The 23,883-nt window shown below is 32.4% G+C and overlaps 1 protein-coding gene and 1 long non-coding RNA gene across 4 annotated transcripts in view; both read left to right on the top strand.

Annotated features, from left to right (window-relative positions):
- Positions 1–23,883, top strand: part of how (protein held out wings) — a 103,798-nt gene that overhangs the window by 60,311 nt on the left and 19,604 nt on the right. The window lies entirely within an intron of this gene.
- Positions 20,513–21,230, top strand: LOC143195124 (uncharacterized). Its single transcript, XR_013005475.1, has 2 exons — positions 20,513–20,602; positions 20,901–21,230. It is a non-coding gene; the product is annotated as an uncharacterized LOC143195124 (long non-coding RNA).

Raw genomic sequence — 23,883 nt, forward strand, 5'->3', positions numbered from 1 at the left:
GCGGGATAGTTGAATCATTTGTTATGGAGACCGGGTTTATTTTGACAAACGAAAAAAATGATACTTCACTAATATAAGACGAGTGTTGCCAAACAACGGGGCGACGAAGGATACCGACGATACTTGCCAATAGCGATACTAACCTCGAGCAGACGTCGACTAAATTCGAACGAGACTAGGTCGGGACTATAAGTCCAACGGTACGCATATTTGTTGACGTCAGTAATAAATAACTTCCATCTATTTTTATGTGAACATTCGACCCTTGTCTGTATCGGCGGACCCAAGACCCTAAATTTTTAAAATTTATCAATAACTATCAACAATTTTTTACCGGTATCATAAGTCCTCATCACTTGTACACTTCAAAGTCAACACTAAATTGAACAATGCTCTTTTTTATACTGAATATTTTTACCTAACTGAGTTAAAAGGTTTTAAACTCTTCTATTTGGATGCCTGAACACTCGCATATCCATAAAATGTTCGATGAATGGACATGGGATCTAATTAAACATACGTATAACTCCCAATATGTTATATAACTCCCAGTATTGGCCAACTAATAGTTATTCTGAAAATATAATCTAAGTGAACCAACCGGTCACAAAATTATTTTTGAATTAAAAACCAAACAAAATTGTACTTTTCAAGATAGGTGCTCCAAAGGATCTATGGAAAGAGATTCCAAATGGTGCATTACATATTCTGCCGACACCATTGTAAAAAATGTACGAGGTGTTATAGGAAATGAAAGCGAGAGCTGTCGGGGTCAAATCCCCATACTGGGGATGTGTTTATCGTTCAATTTAAAATGTTACAAGAGCTGGACAGGAAAAGGAAGCTTTTCTTCTGTCGTTTGCATACTAAACGTCGGCGTTGCGGTCATAAAATTTTTATTATAATATATGCAAACAAGTGGACGGTCTTGTATGGGTTCGAACGACATGGATTTCTAATTTACAACGGCCCAATTATCCGACATTGCCTAAATATTAACCTCCTTCTTTATATTAGGAACCGTCTTCACTTAATGTTAGTTTGGATAATGTTAAAGGCTCATTTACAATCTAGGTCGAATTCACTGAAGTATATTTTTCATTTTCCTTAATGTTCGTTGCTTCTTTACACGAATATAGTTGTTTGAAGTGGATTTTTACTTAGAACGCTATTAAATTTTCTGTCTTAATCATCACGGTGCTCTAAGAATTCTTTGGAAAATTATTTTAAGTGCAAAACGGGTATTTCATATGAAAGCAACCAACCATATTGTATTTAATTGATTTAAATTTACTCATTCAAATAATTGATCGGTCGATAATTTAAATATTACTTATTGGAATTAATTAGTAGCGGTCAATCCATGAAGCGATCTATATTACCAAGACATGATCAAGCCAGCTGATTCACTACTTTGAACTTTGAGTATTTCACTCTTAATATTCTGTTCACCTATTTTACTCAAAAGTATATGGCACACCTGGTTAGTACTTTTAATATTTTATCCAAAACATCACTATGAAATGTACAAGTGAAGGGTTTTAAATTAACTTTTTTTTAAAATCATTTGATAAATATTTTGTTATATTATCGATGTGGCAAAATCGCTGAACAAAATAAGCTTAGCTTAGCTTAGCTCAAAGACCTACTGACAGTATAATAAAACAATTTTGTTGTAGTCTGTGACACGAGATATTGTCTTGCCTCTATAGAATCAGTCTCAATTTGTGGGTTTACTGATTTATTCATATTTGTATGTCATGCTTAATTTCTTTTTTGAAGAGTTTTACTAAATAACCTGAGATGTATACTACGGTACAACGTAAAACTTTGTTTGCTCTTATAGGAACATCTGGACTAAAGTTATAGAGTCAAGTAATTTAACTGTAAGAATGAGCAGAAAGAGGGATACTGGCTGAATGAATACAAACTTTACCATTACCTTCTGGAGTTTGTTCAAATGTCGATGATACCTGCTTCGAACACCCTGGTTGTGGGCCTGGAACGATGGTAATAGGCACTACAAACAAAGTAAGACAGTTTAGAAGTTAATGGTAACAATTATGAACAGAAATGGGACTGACTCTTTTAATTTACCTTCTATATCATTTTGATTTTGATCCACTTCCATTTGTACATATCTGGGTTCGTGGTATTATTTTCGCCATTACTAAATTGTTCATAAGTACTTAAAGGAAAGTTTAAATGTATCACAAAAATGTCTGACATGGTAACGATCATAAATCTGTTTCATCTTTAACCCAACCAGTTTAGGTATGTTTTCTACTAATTTCTTAAAGATCGCCGGGTACTTTTTTAACTGAAAACTATGATGCATTTCCTCACTCACTGTGCATTCAGGCACACAACACTTCCGAGAACGAGAATGCATTTCCACTACCGACTTGTATATACTAATAAAATAAAATAATACTTATTTTATATAATAATTATTTAATAATACATACGTTATAAAAATATAACCGCACTATTTTCTATATAGTCACATTTAAAATGGCGTGCAAAATAAACAAACCGTAGCGGATTTTAGCATAGCGAATAAAACAAGTAATTTTTTTATTATTTTTTTGTACTTTGGAACACAACATCATATTGTCGAATATCAAAAAACGATGCTAGGACCAATTACTTTTGATATGCAGAGAATAAGACATTGACAAATAAAGTCGATGTTTTGAGTATTGAAAGTGACGTACGCGAGAATCAGCTCTAGGTATGGTGAAGAATGCCCGTCTTCTGAGTATGCCGACTAAATAGCTAAATGTGATAAATCAAGCCACAATATTTCAGTATTAGAAGAACTACATAAATATTATCTACGAAATGTAAACTAACTGTGAAGCATTATTTTCTATACACAAAATGGCAGTTTTTCATTCAATATTATTGATTTGTGTACAGACCCTAACTATGGATGAAAAATTGCATTTTCGATATTCATTGTTGACGTCATTGACAAAGAATGGCCTAAAGAACTAAAAAACTACGAAGTCAATCAATTGCAAGACTTATTGGACGAAACCCGGCTGAAATCATCAAAGTACTTTCAGACCGCTTAGCAATTGATGGATCAACTGTTTCTCGACGTTACATGCGATGGGAAATATCCAAACAGAGTAAAAATGATCACTATTCCAAATATAGTGCTTTTATTGCTTACACAGTTATCATTAAAAATTCCAAGAGATTTACTAAAGACTAAATTCCTTATACACACACACAACTTAAACTATTTTTTTACGATCCTTGAAATCGTTACTGTTTACTATTAATAAAGACAAACATTTTTTTTAATTCCATGCCATATCGGATTCATCGTTATTTCATTCGATGAAGTTAACCAAACTTATCCAGGAATGCTATCGTCCTATCTTTATTTTAAATAATTTTTATCACTTCCTGCTTGTGTATATAAAATGCGGTTTTGATCTTTTGTTAACCAAAAGTTGAATCTGGTAAGTGTCTTGATATACTTCGTTTAGAACTGATAATAATTATTGTTTATTTTATATTAAACATGGTGATTCTGTTCAGTTGAATGGTTAAAGTTAGTCATGAACATCTTTTTTTTGGTTTACATCATTTAGATGTAAAGGGTGTTTTCTAGTGGTCTGGTAACTTTTCGGTTGTCTAATAGATGTTACTATTACTGTAACACTTCCCAATAAATATGCAATGTAGCACCAAAAATAACAGCGTTATTGATTTATAATTACTTGAAAGTTTTTAGGTTTGTTCTTGAAAACGTACATTTGCGGTACTCATTAATTTTTCATTACACGGCGAACCCCATCGACTGCAATATCATATCCTTTTGGTCGCAAGACTATCGCTACCAACAACAAATGATCAATTTGAACTTTTCATTGATCGAAAAGAGTCCATAATATTCTCAAAGACATGATAAGATGATTTTACAGTGCGACAACGTCTCATACGCAAAAATCAGTAAAATAAGTGTTGAAATCACTTGACTGGGAAGTTTTATTGCACCCATCGTATTCTCTAGATTTGCCTCCATCCGACTACTACCTTTTCGCATCGGTAGAGCACACGTTTGCAGAGCAGCTCTTCAATGATTTGGAAGAAGTTAAAAAATGTCTCGATGAATAGTTAGCTAAAAGGAGGAAGTTATTTTGGACTGGCATCCATAAACTACCTGAGAGATGGGCAAAATTGATCAAATGTCCAATAAAAAATATCCATTGTAAATAACTGATTTCCTTCAGCGAAAACACTGAAAAGGAATTACCGATACACCTGATAAATGATATAAATTTCATGAAGTTGAAGAGGATATTCAAACCAGAACTGTCTGGATTTACGGAAAGAGACATTGTTGAAAATAGCATCTTTGGTTTGTGTGAGTTCGATCAGACACATTGAAGAAGAAATTGACAAATGGTAGAATCCTGAGCAAGTTTTTGATAGATTGGAAATAAACAGCTTAGTTATTCACTTGATTAGTGTTTCTGAAAGTGAGAGTGATTAAATAAAACATTATGAATGTTGGTTTATGATTCAATGCTGACGATTACCATGACAGGGTGTTGAAAGAGGAAACCACTAAAGGTCAGTATACAATTACTATACTTTAGTTGTAAGGAATTTTATTATAGAGTGTGAAGCTTGATGAGCATGTGTGCTATTGTTCAGAATATACATGAACGTTTGGTTAACATGTATGAGAAGAGAAATAACACTAACTGTTTTGCAGAAATGGCAAATGCATTAAAGAGAATGCAGTGATTAAATGTAGTTTTATCAAGAAAGATGTATACAGATAGTAATAGGACAAACTAAAGAGAAATATTGTAATATCATAATGATTGATAACAAGGATACACTGCATCGAAAGAAACAAGAACTAAGCGTAAAACATAAATATGCTCTCTAATGAAAGTAAAATACATTCTTACTTCGGGGGATACCACTACATACAAAAACGCGTCTAGAACGCGTTGTGGAAAAAAGCTCAATATATATATAATAAAACAACTCTAACCTATAAATTATTGCGGCTGTAAAATTAATTGTAATTTTAAGTTATTCGATAATAAATGCATTTGATGTAATATGATGTTAAAATAAATTATATTTAATAAAATATTTGTTCAATTATTGATATTAAAATGTTGTTATATGTCAGAGCCAAAATGTACTAAAACTCAGAGTTGATGCGGTAACATTGCGACGTTTTAACAATTCTTCTATGTCACTGCTATTTTGAATTGACATATATATCATTGCCGAAATGATTTCAGATATTATTAACAGTTCCTAGGAATGATGGAATACCTACTGGATACTAATGGAATAAATTCTGAAAGAATAAAGCACTTACAACAAATATTTGAAACTCGAATTATCAAGACAGGATTTAAAAATCAGCACATATCGACCTTGTGGGGGCGAGAATCATACCCACAGCTTCGTATTTCCCGAAGAACTTGTTCATACCAGGCGCCATCTATGGTTTGATGATGATGATTTCCTGGAAAAACTACATTTACGTTAAATTATAAGATTTAATTAATTGTACAAATATAAAGATATACGAAGCAGTTTGTTAATTAATACAGGAGTGTCTTTATTAGGGATGTTGTTGAGAAATTCCCATGTTCATATAATTATCCACTTTAATCGAGCTAACCCATCACGATTAGTCTACTTATGAGCTGTGCCGTCGTACATTTTATCAGTTTTCTAATAAATTAACTAAACTATCGAATATCTTCTTAATTTTTCAATTTAATGCGTGACTAACCGGCCGTATACCAGGTCTCGTCAATCGATGATGTAACAATTAGTTTTTAATTTGTGAAACATGTTGCTAAATCCGTTAAAGATGCATTAGAAGGCAGCGGCACTTACTGTCACGTGTCCACGTGATATTTTCCATAAAAATGAAAAACCCTTTTATAACTTTTAGCTATCAAATTTTAAAATGTAAACGAACCTTAATTTTTTTTTCGTACATATGCTTGCAAATCTTATGGAAATTGTTTTGTTTTCATTTGACTGGAGTTCTTTAAATGCCGCTTTTGCAAGACTTTACTTTTGAGATCACGATAAGAACAAATCGGGCCATCTTTTTGACCGTAATTTTGTAGGCGACATTTCCCCACTAGACGTATTACAGGCAGTCCGATTCTATTGAAAAATGGAATTTTGGCATTTGGCAATCATGATATTATTTTGATACCGAATGATCCCCAAATAATCAATATTTTATCAAATTGCTGTAAGAGAATGACTAAAGACAAGTGTTAAACATCAGTGACTAACACATGGGCTGAAAAGTCCCAGCCTAACACATAGGTGGCGCTAGTTTTATTGCATTTGTTGGAATGTTCGTCAGGTCGGTCGGTCGGTCGAAATGTGTGACTGTCGATACCATTGTTTGTCCGAACACTCACTACTGTTTTCGGAAGGAATTTGCACGAAAACAAAAACACTGGTTGAATAAAACTTGTTTATTTTAACATTGAATGATACATGTGGTCGACGATTCTCCCGTCTTTAGGACGACAGGATAGGTGTCGTAGGTTAAGGTGAAGGAAGTACGGCAGCGCTATGGAAATGATACTGTTAGAAGGGGGTGCAGAAAAGAAAAGAGAAGAGCCGGCGCCGCCAACCTTTGAACTTGTTGTAGACGAATGCGTGGTGGCTTAAAAGGTCGTGGCGGTCGCCACACATTCACCACTTTTTCAGTTAGTACGAACCTTCAAGAGAAAGCAGTTAAGATTTCCGCATATTCTGTTCAAAAGTCTGTTGCGTTCGCTCACTGTTGACCAAAAACAAGAACGTGTTGAAGATTGTGAACGGTGTTTGGCCATGTTTAAACGTAACAAACCGGAATTTTTGGATCGATATGTGACAATATGGATCCATCACTTCACTCCGGAATCAAATCAATCGTCATCTGAGTGGACAGCAACTGGTGACAGGCCTATTTTGAGGCGAAAGATAAATCGTTCTACAGAAGTGGTACTGAAATGTTAGAGCGGCGCTGAAATGATTTTCTGGCTTGTGGTACACTTGATGGAGATAACGTTGAAGAATAAAGTCAATTTTGAACAAAAAAAAAACGTGGTATCTTTGTTACGCCTGGGACTTTTTAGCCCGTATATTAAAATCGAGTTTTAATTAACCGGTTTTAATATGTTTTCTTAAGCTGTGTGAGTAATCTGTGTCTCAAGTTATGCATTGTCTTAAGAGTTTAATAACGTTGCGCTTTTATTTTACCAGCATGGTGACAGTCGACGAACAAAATTCGTTTTTTATTTTACTCTAACACTACATTCGCCTATTTCTGAACTTCAGTTCGCTTTGGAGAGAAATAGTCGCTCATTCGCGCGGCTTCTTAGCCTACTTTGATTGCAGATCATAGCGAGTCGCATCCATAATGATGAAAGGATTACAAAAACATATTAATCATTTTTAAACTCGTAATCAAATGTGACCATTGTTAGCAAGTATGGTGCCCATTATGTACACAGTTGAGTTTTTATGAAAAATGAGTGATACTTTTAAATGGCGTCGATTTTTAGATTTACTATTATAAATAAAATTATGCTCGACGAACTTATTGAACAATCTAATATAATGTATAGAACAATTTTCTAAAACTAGGCAATACTATAATAATTTTTTCTATTTTCAATGATGCCATCTGTGTATCATAAAAAATTAATAATTCAAATAATATAAAAAATCTTACTTTATATTCAATACTTATCAACAATAAGTCATTATACTTGACATTTTACCATCCATCAATCGGAAAATTCCCAATCAGGACTTACTCATAACCCAATTTTCGCAGGAAACTCGAAAAATACCGACATTCCGGGTTTCCTGCCACCCCACTTAGACGCGAGAAAGCGAACAAAACAAACGTTAACGGATGACTTCACAAATATACGCGTTTGTTTGTTTTATTTGAAAATAAACGTCGAGCAAACCGCGCCGCCCCATCCTCAATTTAAATATCCACCAATATTTTTAACTCCGGTCCGAGTTTACCACGAACACGCACGATCCGACAACATTGCGAGTCGGCTGTTCGGTGCATATTCATAGAAAAATCTTTGTTCAGGCAACCAATCATACTCTAGGCCGTGTAAGAAGGGTTGACCGCCGGTCTATGATGACGAAATATTCAGTTGCGTTGGCGGGTTTCGAGTTATATTAAGCATCAGGAAAGGGATTGGAAGGCCGAGAGGTAACAGGACGATTTTTTTGGCCTATTCTGTGCCGTACCTGTTTCGAAAAACTTTCAGGTGCGTGCACAGGGCTTACTCACTCGCTTGGCAGCGTATCAAAAGCCGAAAATAACGTTCTAACTCACCCACTAGCAAATAAAATTATTTTTTTATAATTATATTCTGGGAAGGTTTTCGTTGCTTCTTGTTTTTCTTTATACCTTTAAAAATTAAAAAATTTTGATTATATCGATTAGTCAAGGAATATTTTCAGTGTTCACACATGTATTACGAAATCATATCATATAGATTTGACAGTCTTATTGACTTTTGTGTTATATAACTTTTTTAGCTGAAAACATATTAATACCAAAATATTTTTAGCACTTAAAAATTCAAATTACCTTTTTGTTCAACTTTAATTATGTAATTGTCATTTAATAAACTAATTATTTGAACATCTGCTAAACCGGTGATCAACACGTACACAAAGATCAAAAGAAAAAAACTGCTAATGTATCAGCATATTTTTTCAGCGTCTTTTGTCAATACCTTTACTGCGAACACATTCCAACAAGATCAATTAAATCATTGTTTTCAACTACCCATATTATAATCGAAAAGAAAAAAATATAGTATGATACGTCCACACCAATCAGTCATGGTAATTAATTTTTTACAAGTGGTTGAATCCTAAACTCAGAATTCCAAGAACATCACCCACGATATTAATATATAAATCATTTTGCAGCCATCTGACAATGAGTCAAAGTACTAAAAAAACCAAAAACACCACATCGATGGGTCCATTAATTTCACGAAGACATGTGAAGTATTAAATGTTTCGATCATTATGACACCGAAATGTAAACGGTTATTATTATATTTTTAACTGTAATGTCAGATCGATTTAAAAATCTATACAGTAGATGGCGCTTGACTCTTATGATACGACGTATAGGTCAGCTATAGTTTTCATTTAAAAATTAATTTTATTGTAAATAATATCTGTGAAATAATTCAATCATCAAAACGTTATAAGTATAGAAGATCGTTTAAATACCCCAAAATATGAATCGAATATAAACGTTTGTTTTTCTACATGTTACAGAATAAAATATATGAAGGTTAGTAATCTTTATTTTTGCGTGATTATTTTTTCAGAAAAATTGAAATGGGAATATTTATTTTTAGTGATACAATCTACAAATTGTATCAACCTGGCGGTATTATGAATAGGAGATGATTTGTTTGAGTTTTCTTTCACGTGTTTTTTTTTTATCCGTCGGTATCTGCGAGCGACTTTGATCAAGATGTCCGTGACTCATTTGTTATTACTTTGAATTAATTGCAACACCATACTACTCTATTAATGTACCTACCAGATGTTTATGTTATGTATCGTATGCAATGTGATTAGCAATCGGTTAAAATCTTCCACATCCTTATATGTATGTGTTAGGTTATATCACGTTAAGGTGCACTAATATTGAAATGTTTTTATATTGTATATTCATTTATAATGTATAATTAACTGCTATATAATATTAAACATCAAACGATAATATGAATATTATTACAGTGTTGCTTAACATTTTCAGAATCGCTATTTATTGTTAATTTTATAAAAAATGGGAAATAGTGTATAACAGATACAAAAAAAAACTCAATATCAAAGCATTCGAACCCTGAGAAAGACTTGAAGGCGCCTCCTTCATCAGACCAACGCAGAGAGACACATTAAAATATATAACCTCTTCAGGATAATGATAGTTAGGGCTTAATAGTAGAGACATGTAAAAATAGACTTATAAAAGGGGAACCGAATAACATAAATTATCTCTTTTCACGTTATATATATGTATATGTATATATATATATCGATATCAAGGTGTTTAACCTCAGTTATTTTTAAAAGTCCAGAGGGCAAGGACCTCCATTTTCTCCATGCTTAGTTGTTTCCTCATGAGAATCGGATATATTACAACTAGTCTACAGTAGCTGTCCAGTTTCGATCTTCCGAGTCTTTGAGTTTTAATATAGACCACTTATTATAGGTGATAATATTAAATTATATGGTATTTAATTCGAACTGGAAGCTGTAGATGTAAATATAAACAGAGAGAATCGATTTAGAATGAGAGATAGCGAGACGAGAACATTGAAGGTGTGGTGCTACCATTTAACAATTAGTCGGCCTTTGATAGTTGCGATGTAGGTGGAGAATAATTGTAAATTTGATAGCGTGAGCGTAAATCCAATTCAACTCCATCTATCGCCATTTTTCGCTTTTCATACATGAATACATTAAGTAAAAGTATATTAATTTTAATACATTATATGTATTTAAAAAATATTGTGTATAAAAATTTGTTTCTTTTAGCGAAGTAATTTTATTTGCGTAGTTTTATTTGTATACCAGTGCCTTTTGGTTTAATTAAATAAGAACCAAAATTAATTTTAAAATAATTTCTCAGATAACCTAAGAATATTTAATGAAATTTCAAAATATTTCATCTCAAATATTAAACATCATCTATATATTTTTGACAACTGTCGTTTTCAGTCATTTGTATTAATTACCAAAACACTTCTGGTGTAATATCCAATACAAATAACTTTTTAAAAATATGATTAACCTTCAAAACTAATCTTTGTTGTTCTTTCTAATAAAACAATGAACATAATTGAGATCTGTGAAATAAGTATATTTATAAATATTTGGTTGGAATTAGCAGCACTGAAATATATCAGAATTAATACTTATCACTCTACAATATTCCACTAGCATAAACCATTAGTTTCTTTGTTTTTTTTTTTACTTAAATCAAATGTTACGGTATTTATTCAAAAAGCAACGAGGAAATGTAAACCGCATTGACATTCTGAAGGTTGTTCTTCCGGGTGGACGACCAAACACACTGTTGTTCCTCTCCTGATTGATGATGAGTAACAACCAATCGGTTTTAGTGTTGAAACACGTACGGACGATCTTTATTCATCGATGACTGTCATAGCCGAACGACGGCAGTGATGGTCAATTTCAGGCGACGTTGTCAAATCGACAGCGATGTTTTTTACCACTACCCATTTACAATGGGGCTTAAATCATTGAGAAGGCTATGATGGTTTTACTAGGTCAAAGATACTTTTTTGAGATTACTTTTTGTATAAACATTTTTTATGTCGTTGATTTATTTGATGATTCATTAAGATAATTCGAAACTGCGTGTTCCGTTTTGTTTTTGTCGTTTTGTGAAGGATTATATAAAAAATAACGATAATACTTTTGGGAACGGTTGAAAATTTAAGAATATTTTACGTCAAATGTCACAGCTAGTAATTTCGTTTTATATTAAACAGGGAATGTCTCTAATATAATATTTTCTGTAACGGCGTTTCCGTGAGGTCGAGAGCGAATATAAATATAAAATGTTTATCGTACACTGCCATTTTAATAACTAGCATACAAGCTAAAATGTTTAAGGGAAAATCTTCTTTTTTTATTAAACGAGGTTTCATGTAATCGGTTGATGATTTTTTTTAATCATGTGACGGTATGTCAAATATGAAAGATAACCTACAAATTTCCAACAAATGTTTTCAACCATGTTTTATTCATTAAATTCAGAACACATTCAAATTGTTTTTTATATTATGTATTTGGAAATATTGAAACGTAAACTTAATAATTCTTGGCAAGTTTGTCGTCATCTATCAACTGTTATTAAAAAACTAGCCATCCTAATTTAAGGTTATATTTAAAAAATACACGATTCTCTTATGTAATCAATTAAAAATGTCTTTAGAAGTTATTTTTAATGCTCATTAAGTATTAATGTAAAACTTTTGGAATATAATACAAAGTAATTCCAAAATTGTTTTAAGTTAATTTTCAGGAACATATCTGAAATAGTTAAGAACAAATAAATCCAGCACTGTTTTAGTAAACTCTTCATTAGAATAACAAATTGACGCCTGGTGACCAATCGAAAGATGTCCGAGATTAAAAGAAAGCAACACCATGTACGTATTTTGCAATATAATGTTATGCATAACGTATTTGTCATTAAATGGAACGCAGTACTCTCGGTCGATGTAATGACCTCATCGAGGCAGGCTGAAAAACGCTTCGATATCTGTTTTTCGTTGGATGATGCCCGGCTGAAACCGGAACGTCTGGTTCTGTTTTCCTTCTGCTACTTTAATCAAAGTCATGTGCTTGAAATTTAATTAGCCACAAAGACTGGCCTTTTCATAACGAACAGCAACACTGGAAAATAATCTCTGGCGTCGTACTAGAGAACTGTACATTTTATGGCAAGGTTATTCAAAAGGTATTTGTACAGAAACTGTTAGAGATCATCGGTTCAATCAATCATTTTATTTATTAATTTAGGTTATGTTAGATCTAAAGTATAATGGGAAAAATCGAATCTTTTACGCAATTCTGGTTGCATAAGGATAGCATATATCATAATCTTATCCTAACCTATTTTTATTTAATTCACTCCAACTGTTGGGCGAGAGGATAAAATTGATTATACCTGGTGCTAGTTAGGTATGGTGGATTGTTAGTTTAGAAAATTTGCGTGATGGGTATAACAATGAGCCAATTTGCTACGATAATTTTTCAACTAGGATGATGCGATTAAAAATGCTGAAAAAGGCAAACTATTACGTTTATGTGTGATGGTTGATTTGATGATCCAGTGATCAATGAATTTTGATTGCATATGTACTGATTTTATATTCTATTATAGTAGCTGCTTGCATGTTAAATTCGTTAGTTTTGACAATTCTTTTACCAAATAACGAAAAATTCCATTTACTATTATGGAGTTACTCAGCGTATACACTACTCATGGCTACACACACTAATCATGGAACATTCAGAATTGCATTTTCAATGTTTATTTTGTTGTTTATTTTGAAAATACCCACCACCGAAGCACATAAATACAAATACTTTTATAATCTTACGATGATGTTACTTCGTTATATCTCTATTGTCGATTTTGGTTTCAACGATTTGAAAGTGGTGATGATGAAGACTTAACTCAGCTCAAACCCTCAAAGAATTTTTATAAATATTAGCAGTCGATGAATCACCTGTTTCAAGATATTCATATTCAATGGGAAAGATCAAAAATGGAATGAAAATAGCTACCACAGGAATTGAGTGAAGAAAATGTTTCAACATCGCGGTTTCATTGCTTCCCAGGCAATATTCTGTGTCGTATTGTGATTGACCATGAAAAGTGGTACAGAGAATTTCTGTACTAATACATTATTCTGTATATTAGGTTAGGTTATTATTATATTATACAATATATTAGTTTAATTATATTTATTTCACTTGATTGATATAATTAATCTAAAAAAATCGAAATATCTGCTTGAAATGAAATTAGGTTAAAAATGTTTAGGCTTTCACACAAGACACCGTGAGACTGAAATTACATTTTAATCATAGAATTTCAAAACCCAATACATTTTGTCGTAACTTTTATGACGATTCGCGTAAATCCTTTCGGAAATAGCACTGTTTAGAACGAACCCCTATTAATAAAATCTTCATCGCATTTGTGATTACAACATCAGCGATTCGCTTCCGTATTGAGATTGACGTTTGGGGCCTTTAAAAACAGCGTTAAACTAAATACTGACAACATTTTGAGACTGTTCCTGACACACCACCATCGTGCATGCCACCACATGCCCAATAAATCTAAAAATAGTCCCGTAAAATCGTACGTCTCATGCGAGAATCTCAGACGGCCAAGAAACAGTCGATTGATTCACGTGCAACTGCGATGTGGAAAAAGCAAAAATGTTATTATTCCGAATAAATTGTATTTTTTTTTTCAAAGAATTCACAATAAATATTTTTAATTTATTTTGTTGATTCAAAGATACTGTAATATATTCATTTGAGTAAAGTTTTTAAAAATCACCATTTCTTATTAGATGTGATAATTAAGAAGACCATGTAATCAAGAAGTTTAAACTTTTTACTATATTATTTATTTATATTTTTATAAAATTTTCATCAATATATATATATATATATATATATATATATACTGTTCACTGTTTTATTGAACGGACTATATATAGACACTTTTGCACTGATTTTGTGGTGGTGGCTGCTGCTCATAAGCCCATTGTAGTCAATGCTTTGATTACTTCTTGAAGTCCTTCGTTGAAATTAGTCTCTATCACCTTTGCGGTTGTGAAATTGAAATTGGTATTGGTAAAATTGAATTGGCAATTGACAAGTTGGTGCCCATAAGTTTTAATCATTATCACAAAATCAATGCAAAAGTGTCTATATATAGTCCGTTCAATAAAACAGTGAACTCACGTCATATGCATTGATGACATCGAAACGTAGTAATGTTGCCGCATCAACTCTGAGTTTTAGTACATTTTGGCTTTTACATATAACAAGATTCTAATCTAAATGAAATGGTTAAACCAAAATACTGTTATCAAATATAAATTATTTTAACATTATAGTATATCTAATGCATGTATTATCGAAGGACCTAAAACTACAATTAAGTACATAGTTATAATAGTTTGTAGATTAAGGTTGTATTTTATTATATTTACACTGAACTTTTTTCCATACCATATGAGTTAGAGTGAACTAGAGTTCTATGCGCGTTTTTTATGTAGTTGTGTCCCCTGGAGGCCTAATCCACCTAATTAACAATTGTATATCCAAGTAATATATTTTATTTTCATTACAGAGCATATTTACCTTTTACGCGTAGTTCTTGTTTCCTTCAGTATAGTGTTTCCTTGTAAAGTCATTTTGATATTACTGGTATTTCTCGTTTATTTTGTTACCACCTGTATACATCTTTCTTGATAAAACTAGATTTAATCACTACATTCTTCTAAATACATTTGTCATATCTGAAAGAGTTAGTATTCTTTCTTTCTATAGTATCTGTGCACATAAATCTTTCACACTCTACAATAAAATTTCCTACAGTTATCGTATATTAATTATATACTCACCTTTAGTTGTTTCCACTCTCATCACCCTATCTTGGAAATTGTCAACATTGAATCATAATACCATATTCAGAAAGTTTCATTCAAGTGAATAACTAAGCTGTTAATTTTCGATCTAACATCTGTTCACTATTTCATTACTTATCAAATTTTTCTTCAGTATGCCTGATTGAGTTCATCCAAATCGAAGGTGTTATTAGCCATTAGTGTTTTCAGTATGAAGAACAATATATCTGCAATGAATTATTAATAAATATTATGTTTAATAAAACCTAATGAATTGTTATTTCAACGTTTTGAGTTTTTCCACTATCTTTTGTTGTCATAACACTATTTTTATTATCATCTTGCCATGAGTGACCATGGGGTATATTAATACCTTATCAAAATACACAAATTGAAATAATAAATCTTCCTTGATTTTATTATATGCTGTTAAGTTTCCTCTGAAATAATTGTATTAAATTATGAATATATTGAAAAACTACTTACTTTTCGTATGAGGACGATTTATTTTCGGTGAATCCAAGATTGTAATTTTATTTTTTGAGATATATCAGTGACCCTATCCATACTAGTATTTAGTGCAGCTGCAACACACACACACAACACATTTAACAGTAAAAATGCTTACCTCTCTAACGAATTTTACTTACAAGAGGGGCCCCCATTATCTCGTTCCTATTCGAAGTAACTGATTAGAGACGCAATCTGTTCAGTCTAGCTTCGGCATCTTCAGTCAGAGTAATAATAAGTTACGATTTGAAATTTAACAAAACAAGCAAAGCCTTAAGACTTGGTTCGGTTACATGTTCGAACTTATCAGACAACATTGCGTCTCTTTTTAACTAGAATAAAATGAGAACGAAAATATTATCAGGTTCTAAAACGAATTTACAAATTGCGTTAGACGATACATTAAATATGTTGATAATGTGAGTTCACTGATATTTTGGATAGACTATATGTTAAATGTCTACACATATTTAGGCATCAATTTATGCAAATGAACCAGTATATTTTTTCAACATATTATACAGGTTTAGGCACAATGGTTAGGATATTTAATAGGAATAAAGTGAGCAAAATAATGAAACATATAAATCAAACCCATGAAATTTCAAGTGTCTGCTGAGAATCATTCAAGAAGCAAAGAAAATTAATTCATTGTCAAGGAAAATCGGTAATACATAATGTGTATTTTTGAATCGAATTGTGTGCATATTGTTATCGTTAGGTACCATTGTTATATGCAATATTTAATAGAACTAAACCAAACAAGAATGTCCTACTTGCAGCATTTATTTTAGATTCCGTATTCCAATGAACGAAGTTTTGATCAAAACAAAATTTAGGATTATATACCTCTATAATTTTCTACGTTAGGATTACATTCCTTGACAGAATTATTATAAGATTGGGCATAAACGATATAATTAAAAAAAACTATATAATTCTCTTATTTAAATAGATATTCATTCAGCAACAAAAAATAAAAACAAAGAAGAAGAATTGACGTCTATTTGACATGATTGACATTGACAGAATTTTATTTCACTAGAATCGTTAAATTTAGATTATATAACTCATAATCGCACAACATTAATTATTAACCACAAATAAATTGCTTCTGAGTCAACAATCAGCCATTTCAAAATGCAATTACCTTCATTTATTTTACGGAGAAATGGAAATTACAATGTGTTGACATCGACTCTTTATTTTTCAAGTCGTTACCGACTTAGCTTCCAGAATAACATACCTCCAATAAAATCAGTCACTGTGTCTCTAAAATTGATCTTGCGATTATATTTTTAGACGTATTGTTTTTATTACTCCTCATTCTATGATATCTATGCTTATCATAATTGTTAATTACTTTTCTCGTTCTTATGCAATTTATGGACCATATATTTGTTTATAATCATAAATCTTGCACCTTCATCAATTTATATTTCACGATACAACGTAACCTATATTTTCGACATTTGTTTATGAATTAGCTAACGATATTGTTGTTACAGTTGAATACAGTTGAACATACACAGTAGTGGTGTTAAGGGGTTAGGTGGATTTGAAAGTTTTTATTAACATATAAAATGAAATATTTATTTCCAACGATTTAGCAAATCAAAGATGCAATTTTAACAAAGACTTTGTGAAATGCTGTGTTTTTTTAAGCCATTTGGAGCTCTTCTACTTTGACCTCTAAAAAAGTTTTCTCAGGGCGTCCAGAATAATTCGTGGCTTGAACTTGAACCAAGGAAATAAAGAAAATAGGAGTTTTGATCTAGTTCTGAACAAAAAAAATCATTTTTTGTAAAATATTTACCGCATATCGCCTTGTCAAATAAGTTGGGATAAAAAAATAATTTGTCCAAGCACTAGATAAAGTTATTTTTGAAAGTCTGTCTCTTAGAATTTAATTTATTCTAATAATTGATGATTCTAGATATTGATCTTTCGCATTTTCACCAATAGGACCGGAGAATATATATAGGAAAATACATGATATCAAAAAATTACCCAAACACATAATTATTGAAATATCTTATTTGTGCTATAACCCTCGTATCGTATCACTGCTTTCAATGAAAATCGCTTTGTATTCAGGTGTGTTCATTTTTTATTTAAATTTATGTTAAAGCCGCAGTGAATTCCGATATACCTTCCGCTGCATTTAAATGAAGAAACACAGATTGGGTTGAGATTTTACGCAATTCATTACCATACCAAACACAGGCTTCGCTACGATGTTTATATTAATCTTTTAATGCGATAGATCATTATCAGCCACCTTGTTCCTTGATTATCGTTCATAGATGTCGTTAATTAACACTGTCTAGGCTGTTCCGAAAATAATGTTTTTTCTCATGTTGCCCTTGTTGCATGGCTGTTTTTTCTTTATTTAAAGCGTTTTATCACTGTCAAATATTTTATTTGTAAGGAGTACAAATAAGTTTGGAGGTATTTAAACAAATCAGTAACTGTCAGCCACAGTTATTTTAATTTAAAGAAACGTGCAGGCGATGAACGTCAATTGATGTGAAGTGTGTGTGAATTAGATGGACAATATGCCACGTTAATAATATTGATTGCATTTTTTTTTATTAATCTCCTAGAACGTCAACAATCTGCCCGTGGGCAATAAGTATTATTATATTATTTTAGTTATATAATATAGCTATCCTGACATATAGTAGATCACTTCAGTAAGTGATCTTCTGTACAACTTATAATCTAAATCTTATTCTAATAACTTTTTTAGGTTATGCTAGAGATTATTAAATCTCACTGTATGTGTCTATTAATCAGTTCGTATGGCAGTTTGAGTTTGAGCCAATGCACTACTAGTCTTTCAGAGTATTTCGAACCAACAATCCGAATCACACTCATTATGGGTTCTACGGGGATATCGCACTGAATCAGTTTGTTGGACACGTAATATGGGACATCGACGAGTGTTGAAACTCTGGAGGATAGATAGGTTAGATTTACTAGTTGTACCCCAGAATTCAATACCATAGGTCCAAATGGGCCTAATTATTGACTTATACAGTAAAACCTTGTTAACTAATGATCATTTAGATTTACGCCCTATCAGCCAGTACATTTGGTTTAGTTTAAGCCCAAGCTGTTTGCGTTTTGTCGAAATGCATTCCCAGATATTTAACGTTGTCTGCTTGCGGAAGTTCATAATTATTCAATTTCACTGAGGGTCGTTCTTCTACAAAGGGTGAATGTCACATGGGTAGATATTGTCTCATTTGCTTTCATACGCCACGTTTTCAACCACAATTTAACTTTGTTAAGATGAAGTTGGAGGTTTCTTGTGGCTGATATTGGATCCTCGGGTGATGATAAAACCGCTGTATCGTCGGCATATGTTGCAACAGTAGTGTTTCTTGAGGTCGGTAAGTCAGCTGTAGAAAATAGATATAACAATGCCGTGTAGGTCAGTGTATTGTGTTTAAAAGCGTCGATTTTAAAACCGATAAATAACGACAAATAACCTGAAGGATGACCAGTAAATTATCAAGGCAAGAGTTAGGGAAATCATGGGATCAATCAAGGAGATTGGATTCCGTATGGATTCAAACCGGGCATCTTCAACAAGGAATCCCCATGTTTCTTTTGAAGATGGAGAAATGTCTTGTCTAATAATGAACAATACCTTTACTTAAATGGCAAAAATGAACTCAAAAATTATTTGTACACCCTCTGTATTATAATGCTTTATATTCCAATTGAATAGCATGTGATTTGATTAAATTACAGAGGGTAGACAAAATAATATAAACATAAGGCTGTATAGATTTGTGTTTGTTTGTTATACATTGCTCAGTTTACATTCGAAGTCTTGACAAGCATAGACAACATGGCAAAATATCATCGGTGAAGAGCAATAGTGGACGAGACCCAAAGATAACCCAAACAGTCTAAAAGGTTCAGTCTTGTTTTGAGAAGCATCAGAATATCAAAATAGCTTCCCTGGTCCGAAAAATAGCCAAAAACAGTTTTGGGGAGTTTTATAACAGAGGAGTTAGTTTCCATGTCCCACATCATTTTGTCCATCCCCAGTATATTCTCGCCCATAACTACAATCGTTCGACATTGTTTTCAGAGCACTTATTATTCGTATAACCAAAGTAGTCGTTCGTCTATTAAATCTACAGAATAGAAATTAACGGATGACCTCTAAAAGCTTATGCACAACGCTTAAAACACCAAACAAATAAATAAATAAGCTCTAGGAAAGACCTGTCGTTGCAACAGAAATAGTTTTGCATATAGCATTCCGCCGCAACTATACTTACGTGACGCTGAAAGAAAAAACTGCGTCGACGGCGACTAGATCTGCATTGTTGGTCGGCCGCATTCGCATTTCTGCACCGTCACTGCGCCGAGAGAATTTCCTGAAAATCTTCAGGCAAAGCTAGGAGCAAATTTCAAACGGTTTCAAAATACAAAGCTGGTCGACGATCAACTGGGGGCAACTGCGCATGTTTTTTTTTGTTCATCATCTGTTCCATGACGCGGTTTAAAATGTTGTGATATTGAGTTGGTAATAAATTATGCTCACAAATTTGTGTAAATTTAAAATTAAATAACATTGAATTTTAAAAAGAGGTAGTTAAATGTTGTGGATGGTTATTTATTTATCATAGCGAACATGCTATGACAAATATATTTGCTAGTGACAGTTAAGTACAAGAAAATTACACCATAAGATGTGACAGTTAAATTTGTTTTTTATGCACATTAAAAAATGTTAAGGATAAGTGTATACTAATTTCTACGTATTGCTCGTTGTCTATGTATAAAGGGCTGTAATATATGATTGGGTATGTGTTTTTCTATTATTAGATCTTAGGTTTTATGGCATTGAGTTGCAAGAAATATTGTCGGTCATCATACGGTAGTTTGTTAATTGTTTAATATTTTTTACTAGGGGCTTTTTTCTCGATGAACTATCCTATCAGCTGTTAAAGAGCTCAATAATTGTAAAAAGGTTATGTGCATAGAGTTCATATTCTCTGTGAATGAATTAGTTTTAAAATATTTACTGCAGCCGGTATTACCGTGTCTTGATCATATCGGGTACGTTTGTAACCAACTTGATGTTGAAGTCTCACTTTTCAGTATGTCATCTCGTCGAAGCCCCATCATGCCCCATAGATTTCAACATGTGAATACTGGTTTCAACGTTTTAAAAGTGGCGATTCTGATACTGAATATAAATAGCGTTCTGGACAGTCAAAACAATTTGAAGACTTACTCGATGAAACCATCAATAGAGATCGCTATCAACTACAATGGATGTGTTTAAGTCGAGCTCTGTGCAAAATACGAGCAAAGACACAACAATGGTACTCTTCATAACAACGCTTGACCACATGTTATATATATGTGAGCATCCATCCTGTATCAGAACAATTAGCGATAACAACAATATGAATTGGTCTTTGTAAATAGTATGGCATTCCCCAGGAAACAAAAGGATTTTACAGAATTATGGAATTCCAACAGAACAAAAGAGAAAACACCCAAGTCGAGGACCCAACGATAGAGCTGGACCTATAAAAACCCCGACACATATTTAGACGATTTCTCCGAGCTCCCTAGAATAGCTAGGTTGTCAATTGTAAATTGCCAATCACTCGAATAAACCGTACATAATCCCGTTAGTTTCTATCATTTTACCACGTGCTCATCCTTCAATTCTCACATATATATAAGACCGATGAAAACATACTTGGAAATACTAAAATGGAAAATGCTACCGCACCCGCCGTATTCTCCAGACCTTGCTTCTCCTTGCTTCTTCCTAATGCACTGTAGCGATTTTTCACAAAAAAGGTCCAAATTAAAGAAAATCCTTTAAAACTAATGTATTGGCCTAATATATAATAATTGAACATGAAAAACGTTCAGTTCAAGATTGAGTTTTAATTTAATTCAATTCATTTGAAATAATAAACTTGAAATATACCATGAGATAAATGATTAAATCAATAATGAGTCGTGTCGTTTTAAAGGTTAGGTTCTATGATCGAAATAGCGTTGGTTATAACCGGTATGGTCTTTTTGGTGTGCATAAAACGTATAAGAAATCAGCTCAATGTTGTCCGGTTTTGTTCGTTAGTATGTCGGTTGCATAACCTCGTCTCTAAAAACGACCACACATATCTCGTTATGTTAGCACCGGCGACCGAGGCGCATTCTATGCAAATTCTCTTTTTGTTGCTGTCGTTGCCGTATGCGCTACGTAAGATCTTCACAGGTGGGACAAAGACCGACATTTTCCATGGTATTCCGCGTGAACATTACGAAATCGCAAGGTACACAACGATTCCGAGATTATCGCCACTTTCTCCATCCTATGTACGAACGGAAAAATCTGAATAATCGCCGTTATGAAATCGAACATTTTCAAGCCGTCGTAAATTATTACCGTCCAAGATAAGACATTTTCGCATTGTCAAAATTAAGAAACACATATTGTGATACAAAATGTCGCTCCAAAACACTGAAAAAGATTCAGCTACTTTTTCATTCAATAACGGATAAGTGAATTTGCGTACCAGTTAATCGATTTGTGACAATGACAATTAAAGCAACATTATGGTAGGAAGAGACCTGAGTATTCGGGGCGAATTTCGTGGGAAAATTGAAAATGCGCATGAGCAGAACTGAATTCGGCGAACATTCGTGATGAACAGGTTTCAAAATTGGTTCAAAGTCGAAGTTCGCATGTATTTTGCTTAGTTCCAGTATTCGCCACAATGACTTTCAACGCTTGGCGACGAACAGAATGCAGTTCCAGAATGAATGTTTTGGCTTCGAAAAAATAACCCTGTTTTTCCTTGTAATTTAATTATTACTGTAAAGATCTCTTTGAATGATGAGTATGTGTTTTATATCTATTAATAATTAATAATAATACATATAATTATATAAAACCCTCATTAAAAACACGAAAAATTAAAATATTTATATTTTACTTACAGGAATCTGAAATAACATTTAACTTTGATTTCTATTTTGCAAATGGTAATTACAAAAATCTTTTAGGAAAAGAACACGTACCGTCGAAAAATGATGCACAAGACATTTTATTTTGGCATGTCATTGTGAAAAGTATTCCGAACCAAACGATGAAAACCAAGTCAAAGGATTTTTGGAGACCGAAACTTTCCGAGAAGAACCGAACGCCCCACGAATTGATTTCGATCACAGCGAACGGAGAGATTTTCGCCGAATCTGCGCGCAGGTCTCGCGCAGACCGCGAACTTTCAACTCTGTACTCACCATTATATATACATTTTGACTGACAACTGTCAAATTTTAACAGATATCAACTAAGTTTGGCAGTAACAACAATTTCATATATTATTTTAAAACTTATTTAAACAGTCTTATTTTATTATATTTAGTATTTATCTATACAATTCTACATTATTAAAAATATATGTGATCCATAACATTTTCCTAATTGTCAATAATAGATATCAATTTGACTTCGATGACTTTTTGAGACTGGCTATACATTACAAATTACTATTGAGTATGATAACACTTGACATGAATTTTGTAAAGACAATGTTGTAACAATTGACATAAGCAGATATTAAATGACTGTTTAATAATTTGCATTTTTAACAATTATTTATAATATAGAAGCTAAGTTTGGCAGTGACAACAATTTCATATATTATTTTAAAACTTATTTAAACAGTCTTATTTTATTATATTTAGTATTTATCTATACAATTCTACATTATTAAAAATATATGTGATCCATAACATTTTCCGAATTGTCAATAATAGACATCAATTTGACTTCAATGACTTTTTGAGACTGGCTATACATTAATTTACCGAAAATGGAAATAATGTAATAACATAAAACATAATTCTCTTCATCATGTGCGACATATTAACATATAACAACATAACTAACATACTCGAACCCAAATTAACCCATTTAAATGCAAAAAACTGATAACTCACAGTTATTCTTGTGGCGTCTCGATTATGAATCGAAAAAAACATGACTGTCGTTTTGTTGCCATTCTTCAAAGCTGACTATGATTAAATATTATTCGTGTAAAGTTCATTGACA

The sequence above is a fragment of the Rhynchophorus ferrugineus genome, unplaced genomic scaffold, assembly GCF_030347505.1.
Source record: "Rhynchophorus ferrugineus isolate W39M unplaced genomic scaffold, kcgeb_rfMv2 rfM4, whole genome shotgun sequence".
NCBI lineage: Eukaryota > Metazoa > Arthropoda > Insecta > Coleoptera > Curculionidae > Rhynchophorus > Rhynchophorus ferrugineus.